The sequence below is a fragment of the Triticum aestivum genome, chromosome 3A, assembly GCF_018294505.1.
Source record: "Triticum aestivum cultivar Chinese Spring chromosome 3A, IWGSC CS RefSeq v2.1, whole genome shotgun sequence".
Classification (NCBI taxonomy): domain Eukaryota; kingdom Viridiplantae; phylum Streptophyta; class Magnoliopsida; order Poales; family Poaceae; genus Triticum; species Triticum aestivum.
The window spans coordinates 494,700,725-494,708,002 of record NC_057800.1 but is presented as its reverse complement, the minus strand read 5'-3'; the positions used below and the strand labels follow the sequence as shown (position 1 = coordinate 494,708,002).

Below are 7,278 nucleotides of genomic sequence, written 5' to 3'. Positions count from 1 at the left end.
GTGTTGTCCAAGATTTTACTCTGCTGCTGCTTAATGTAGGTACTATCAGTAATTCAATAGTAGCAGTACTATTACTACGTTCCTTTTGGCGCCGATGGAGACCCAACATTCCTCCATGAAAAAAAGAGTTGCTGCCGGCCGATGATCGAGCAGTGGCACAAACACACTCCACAAAAATCCTTGCCAAAGTATGCATGCGATCTGAAAAAGGCTAGTATGGCGTTTTGTCCGCACTAGTAAGTATGCACGTGCAACGCACGTCTCGCTTAAATATGTTCTATTATGAAACTTAATAATTCTGTCATAACATAAATCTACATTTTGAGCAGCTGCAATCTCACGCAAAAAGCATATAATTCCGAACTCGTACAAATGACTGAAAATATTGTGCTTTATAAATCAACAGGCCCATATCCATTGCTTAGCAAATACCTCAGTCCGTCAAGAAAATTTAATTGTGGCCTATGGCCATGCATGCACCCCTAGCTAGTGCATCTCGACAACCAAGGCCATGACCAACATCTCGCCAGCATCCACAGTGCCATATAGATATTCATGTATCACAGACGAAATTGTTTCTCATATATCACATCCATGACCTCTTAAACTGTATAATTGACATAATTCACCAGTTATTTCAATCTTAAAGTCATCATTGCATCCAAACTGAAGTAAATTTGAGTTGCTCAAAAAAAAAGTTGCTAAAAAAACTGAAGTAAATTTGAGGTGTAATATTTCCAACCAAGAAAAATACATCTTCAATCTTATTTTCTTCTAGGTCGTGCCTATGAGTGGGCCATTGCCAATAAGCACCAGGAAAAAAGATATGCAAGTGTGTGTACAGAGGCAATGAAAATTAGTAGTTTCCACATAAGCTGATCAAATGAAATAATTCGTCAACGTTCTGAGATACAAGTTTGTCCACCAAAGAAACGAAACATTGCTAGTCAGCAAACCAAGCTGCAGCACATGTGGTTGTTCCAAGCAAAATCAGGTACCCGTGAAACCAGCCACAGAGACAAAGCAGATGCCCAAACCGCTGAAGGTAGAAACACGCTTACTCATAATCTAGAGGCATTTTGTGGTCATTTAGTGTTCATCCTTCCATGGCAAGGTCCAAAGCAACGAAGGTACTTGCAACTTGATATTTGGAAGCTCGCCATGTATCTGGCTCCTTTTTTTGCGATCGCAAAAAAATCAATCTCTAGGAGAGTATTAACACATATCACTGATAATGAACATAACTCTGCAAAGAAAAAGGAAAAAGTGAGAAGGAGATTAATAAACGTAGTTGTACATATGCTACATAAATTTCCATCTAATATTCTCACCTTGGTCCCGGTCTGCAGTATGTCGTCTTGCCCATCCAGCCTGAACTGATAGAGAAAGTTCCATGTGGCACTTTATTTGTGAGGATATAACATGAGTCAACAACAAATTTATCATTGTTATTCATGGCAAGATAATAGATCATTCATAAATATATATTTTGTTGGATGTTGATTACTGGAAAGTAATACCAATATGGGCTTACAAATTTGGGCATGCTTCTTTTCACCGACGACACCTATTAGCAGAGGTAAATCATAATATTATAGACATATGTTACTAATAGAAAATACTACTTTTCTTTTTATATTACTTAAATTAGAACAATCAATTTCCTCCATGTCCCGAAACTTCTCATTGAGCCTCTCCATTTAACTCAGCAATTTTGGGTTATGGTAAAATCATGGGTTTTCAACAAAATAAAAACAAACAAGACCAATAAGAAAGAAAACTTAAGAATTCAAGCCTATCAGACAATCATGCACCTCCGGTGGCATGTCGACAATCAGACATACCAAAACCTTTAGTCCTAATTTTTTCCCCAATACAATGTGTGAAACAACAAATAATAACCTTGTGTGTGTGTGTGAAACAACAAATAATAACCTTCGTGCCAGCAATGCATATTAATATTAGAAGATCAAAATGTGTTTCACTGTGTAACATTTCCATTGCATGTACATAACATGCTATGCATCAAATCCCCCTGCACAAGATTCCTCTGTCATGGTCACACTCGTATCCAGTGGTGGTGGAGTAGCCTAGGACGTGAAGCAGGGAAAGGGGCACAACATACTGGTGCGGCCGGCGACGGCGGAGACACAACGGACTGCTCGGCCTACTAGTCCCCACAATGCTTTAACTATCTTGGATATCTTTCAAAAGAATGCCAATGAGGGCGTCAGTTGCTACAAATTCATGACTTCAAAGAAACACAATAACCCATTAGATGGTTTAGTACAAATCATTTCTTCACTTGCAGTACCATGTAAAACATTGAATAGGTATGCATCACTCATCATTTCAAAAAGACTTCGAACAAAAACATTCAACACCTCTGACTCCACAAAGACTTAAGAAATTAGGGTGCCTAAATCTTTATGCAGAACTGGGTACATCTTACTTATTAGTTAGCCAACCACCGTATCCAAGTGGCCCAATTACGTGAATACAATCAGTATCAATCATAAGTATGAAACATGAAACTTTCTGAAATGATCAGTACTTATTAGGTCTCAAACTATACATATAGAAACTTGAGACTGCAGACATGAACGGTCGACTCTGAAACTCCACTCAAATCACCACATTATCTAAGCATGCTCAGTTAGCAACAGTAAAACAAATTACAGAATCTGAAACCTCACACATTATTTAGAGAGTACCTTATTTTCTGTTCTTGCTACACTGGAATCAATGTACACTCTGAATGAAAAATAACAAACACTTGATTGATATGGTCATCATATATGAAATAAGACAGTATGTGACAAACTATATAAAGCCGTAGATTTTGATGTACTACTAATATTTGGTCATCCAAACTCATATAATAGTTCCTCACCTGCAAATCCTCCAGTAGTTGTGCTGACATATGAAACATCTTCTTGATCTCCCTAAGCTGAATTCTATGATAGCACAGAGCTGAACTCGAAAAATAAAATCACACCGTAGGACATCTACAGGCTATTTTTACATGAAATGAGACTCGAAAACACATACAAAGGAAAAGGGGACACCTGTTTAAATAAGCCATTGAAAGCAGGCTACACAGAGCTCGACATATCGCCTTGCGAACCTAGCTCAATATCAGCATTTCTTCGGGCCCAATCCTCTTTGCTGGTCTCAAATTAGTCATGTTAAATTTCACAAAATAAATGTCCTTGCAAGATTCACAATTCAAATCCTTTGTGCATTCTAACCAAGAAGATGGAATTCAATCTTCGGTGAGGATTGAATCCTAGTGTCATAAGTAATACATATATAAACATCAGTAGCATCAGAGATTGCTCACAAGGGCAACGCTGCACACCATGCTATTTCCGTACTCAAGGATCACAAAATAACATCATATAAAGAATACAGAGGAAACCACATACAGGAGCAAATCATCATCTAGTCGACATAGAAATTAGTCTGCTACTTCTCTTTGCCAGCTCAACATTACCAATGTTCTTCTGTGCCATCAGCAGAAAAAAGAACAAAGAGAGATGAAATTCAGTTTGCATCCAAAGCTCTCTCCATTCCCCACGGCCGGAGGTCTCCCCGTCCCCAAAACATGCCTCCGCCAGCAGAGCACCCGTGCTTGCCGTTCCCTCGCCTGTCCTCCTTGCCGTTCCACCGGAGTTCCCCACCAGTCCACCGGTCACGGGCTCACAGTGACCCCGACGGGGCAGAGAGAGGGGGGAGGAAGGGAGAGAGGGAAGACATGTACCTAGACAGCACCGGTGCCCTTGCTCAGCCGCCGCCGCCCGGATCCAAATCGCCACTGCCGCCCCGATCCAGGACAGTAGGATGAGATCCCGAGGATAGAGTCAGGTGGCAACGACTGCCATGGCCGAAGTGCATCAGGCACGCCGGAGTGGGGCGCAATGGTGATGGCCTTGTGTCAAGGAGGCGGCGGAGATGGCGGCGGCGGCACGGGAGATCGGCAGCGATATGGTGGGGGGGGGGGGACGACTGTGGGGGCGGCACGAAGATGGAAAGGACGGTTAGTGGGATTCTCAGATTTGATCCGCGTGGTGGGCGGGCCGTGCGGATCGGGGGCGCGGAGCGCTTCGACGATTGGCAGACCATCGGCGTCTGCTGGCAGAACATTTGATCCTAGTCGTCGATCTGGTTAATAGATTATTGACGTAATATGGGTGGTAGGATATGTGTAAGTTGATTTGATTCAAAGACTCTGACTATCTTGTGTATAGTTTATTGTGTGGTTTTAGAAGAACTTACGTTTGCTCTTGTAATAGTAAAAAAATATAATAATATAATAATAATAGTAATAATAATATCCGCGTGGCGACCGGGTGCGTGCCCGGTGCCCTGCCAGACGTAAACCGGAAGGCAGGCGCAGGGCTCCAAGACACGTTTTTTTTAGCAAAAGCTCCAAGCCACGTACCTGACGCCTGAGGGCGAGAACGGCTTTTGGTGGCTCGCAGGCCCGCTCACGCTTCGGTGTGGGCGTTGTCATCGTCTCAATTTCAGCCGCGCGGCCCGCCCTGCCTCGGAGGCTAATTCTCTGGGAGCTCCTTTTTACTTCCTTTTTTTTGCGGATATGGAAGCTCCTTTGACGGGCGGCACATAGCACGCTTGTAGGGAGAAGGTTTTGGACCGGCCCAGTACCCAGCGCTCGTATGCTGACGTCATGTTACTTTTCCCGTCTTTTATTCACAAATTTGTTTTCTTCTTTTATTTTATTTGTATATTTCGAAATATCCTATATATATATATATATTTCAACAAACACTTTAAGTAAATTTTAATTGTTAATTTTGCATTTGAATTTTTTTAAACATGTATAGAAAAATGTTATTGATTTATACGAAAAATGTTATTGATTTATAAGAAAAATGTACAAATGTGAATCCAAAAGAATACAAATTTTTAATCATATGCAAAATTTTTTGAATCATGTGTATGAAAAATGTATAAACACTGTAAAAAATATGTTTGTGTAATTAAAAAAATGATGCATAAACTAAAATATAATGTCACATTGAAAAAATGTTGGCAAGTTTCAAAAATGTGTTCGGGACATTTTCAGAAAAATGTTTGTGCAATCAAAACAAAGTTTGCATAGTTGAGGAAAAATGTTTTTATCATTAAAAAAGTGTTCGAACGTGTATTTAAAAACGTTTACCATGTATTAGAAAAAAAATTGCTCAAAACCTGTTTTTGTAAAAATGTATTTCAAAAATGTGGAACATTTAATAATTTTTTTTCAAAGTATGCACAAAATCTACAATGTGTACGAAAAAAGGAGACATCAAAACATATATTAGAAAAATGTTAACCATCTATTTGAAATATATTAAGCATGTCTAAAAAATGTTTGTAATGTATATGAAAAATGTAGACATGTGTTCCATTAAAATAAAAAGGGTGAAACCGATGAAAGAGAGTAAATAGGTGAAAACCAATGTAAGAACAAAGAAAACCAAAAGGAAAACAAGATAAAGAAAAAACAGAAAAGAAGATATGACGGAAAACCGAAGAAAATGGATACAAATCATGAAAGAAACAAAAATATAACAAAAGAAAAAAAAACACAAGGAAACAAGAAAAAGAAAACAAAAAGGAAAACCTTAAAAGTGCACACGCACTTTTTCGTAGCTCTGGGCGGCCGGTTTGTTACTCACATGTGTGTCTTTTTTTGTCAGCTAGTGGATGTTTTTGTTAGCATTAATTGCATACAGACTAGTCTGAAAAACAGATTCACGCACATTTATTTTGGTCTCTTCAATTTTTAAAAAGTCATATCTTTTAAACCATACGTCGGAATTTAGATCCGTTTTCATTGTTGGATTCATCATGACGAGATCTTTGAAACTAGATCCCGCATGAGTATGTTTCGACAAAATTTTTTTGATGCCAACTTTGGTGCTATATGGTGCAACTAAAGTATTACATTGTGCAACTTTAATATTACATGATGCAACTTTTTTTAAAACCAACTTTAGTATTACATGGCTTGTAATTTAGTCTAGTTGCACACACATTAATGTTTAGTTGGCTTATAATGTAGTTTAGTTGCACACACATTGATGTTTAGTTGCCAAAAGGACTAGTTGCACACACATATGCTTAGTTGGCTTGTAATTTAGTCTAGTTGCATACATATTGATGTTTAGTTGGCAGGACACTAGTTGCACACATATATGCGCAATTGACGTGACAATGTAGTCTAGTTGCACACACATTGCTATTTAGTTGGCAGGACTAGTTACACACATATATGCTCAGTTGGCGCGGTAATGTAGTCTGATTACACACACATTGATGTTTAGTTGACTTGACTATTGGCACACACACATATGCTCAGTTGGCGCGGCAACGTAGTCTAGTTGCACACACATTGATGTTTAGTTGGCAGAAGGGCTATTGGCACACACGTATGCTCAGTTGGCGCGGCATGTAGTCTAGTTGCACACATACTAATGTTTAGTTGGCAGGAATAATAGTTCGTGGAAACATCCCCATGTGGGATCTACTTTTGAAGAGCACATCGCGAGGATTTTGATGGTGAAAACGAATCTGAATTTCGACAACGGATTGAAAGTTATGCCTTTTTTAAAATTTTAAAATCATAAAATAAATGTGAACAAACACTTACACATGTATATGCATGCACATGAGGAGATGCATATGCTAGCATTTAATACCTAGCAGGAAAAGAGACTATTAAATGACTATTATAATTAAAAGAGATGGCAAAAAATTACCTAAAATGACGAGCCGTTCGTTAAGCGTCCCAGGCGGCTATGCACTGGCTAGACACGTCCAAAAAAACACTAGCGTACGAGCCGAGAAACCCTCAAACGCACGAAAATGGGGTGGCCCGATACTGTAACACATCTAGGCGAGGCCTATTATAACTAAAGTACGTGCGATACATAGCATTTCGGCTACTTGACACTAAATGCGTCAAGTAGTTGCTTGATCGCCTGGGCCGGCCAGTCGCGAGGAAACTGCTAATGAGCGCGGTTGTACGAGCCGAATTGTGTAACTGTTTCCAAGCTATTTTGGACTTATTTGGTCGGTTCAAAAAGATCAGAGAAAATAATTTTTTAAACATATTTTTTATGGTATAGGGGTGTGTTTTTAAAATTTTCTAGGAAATTTAGAATAATTATTTTCTGGAAAATACCAACATTTTTTTAAATTTTGAAATTATTTTTGAAAGTGCGGGTAACTTTTTAATTCGTTCACATTTTTTTTAAAATATTTTTTCAA

At 39.0% G+C, this 7,278-nt stretch overlaps 1 long non-coding RNA gene across 3 annotated transcripts; it reads right to left on the bottom strand.

The window, feature by feature from the left end:
* Window positions 1-850: 850 nt before the first annotated feature.
* On the bottom strand, window positions 851-3,425 carry LOC123058490 (uncharacterized). 3 transcript variants are annotated; one of them, XR_006427220.1, is made up of 3 exons: window positions 2,894-3,425; window positions 1,332-2,754; window positions 851-1,246 (listed from the first exon to the last, which is right to left on the bottom strand). It is a non-coding gene; the product is annotated as an uncharacterized lncRNA (long non-coding RNA). The 3 variants fall into 3 exon arrangements; XR_006427221.1 differs by having other exon boundaries at window positions 1,332-2,973; window positions 3,069-3,425; XR_006427219.1 differs by having other exon boundaries at window positions 1,332-3,425.
* Window positions 3,426-7,278: the final 3,853 nt, after the last annotated feature.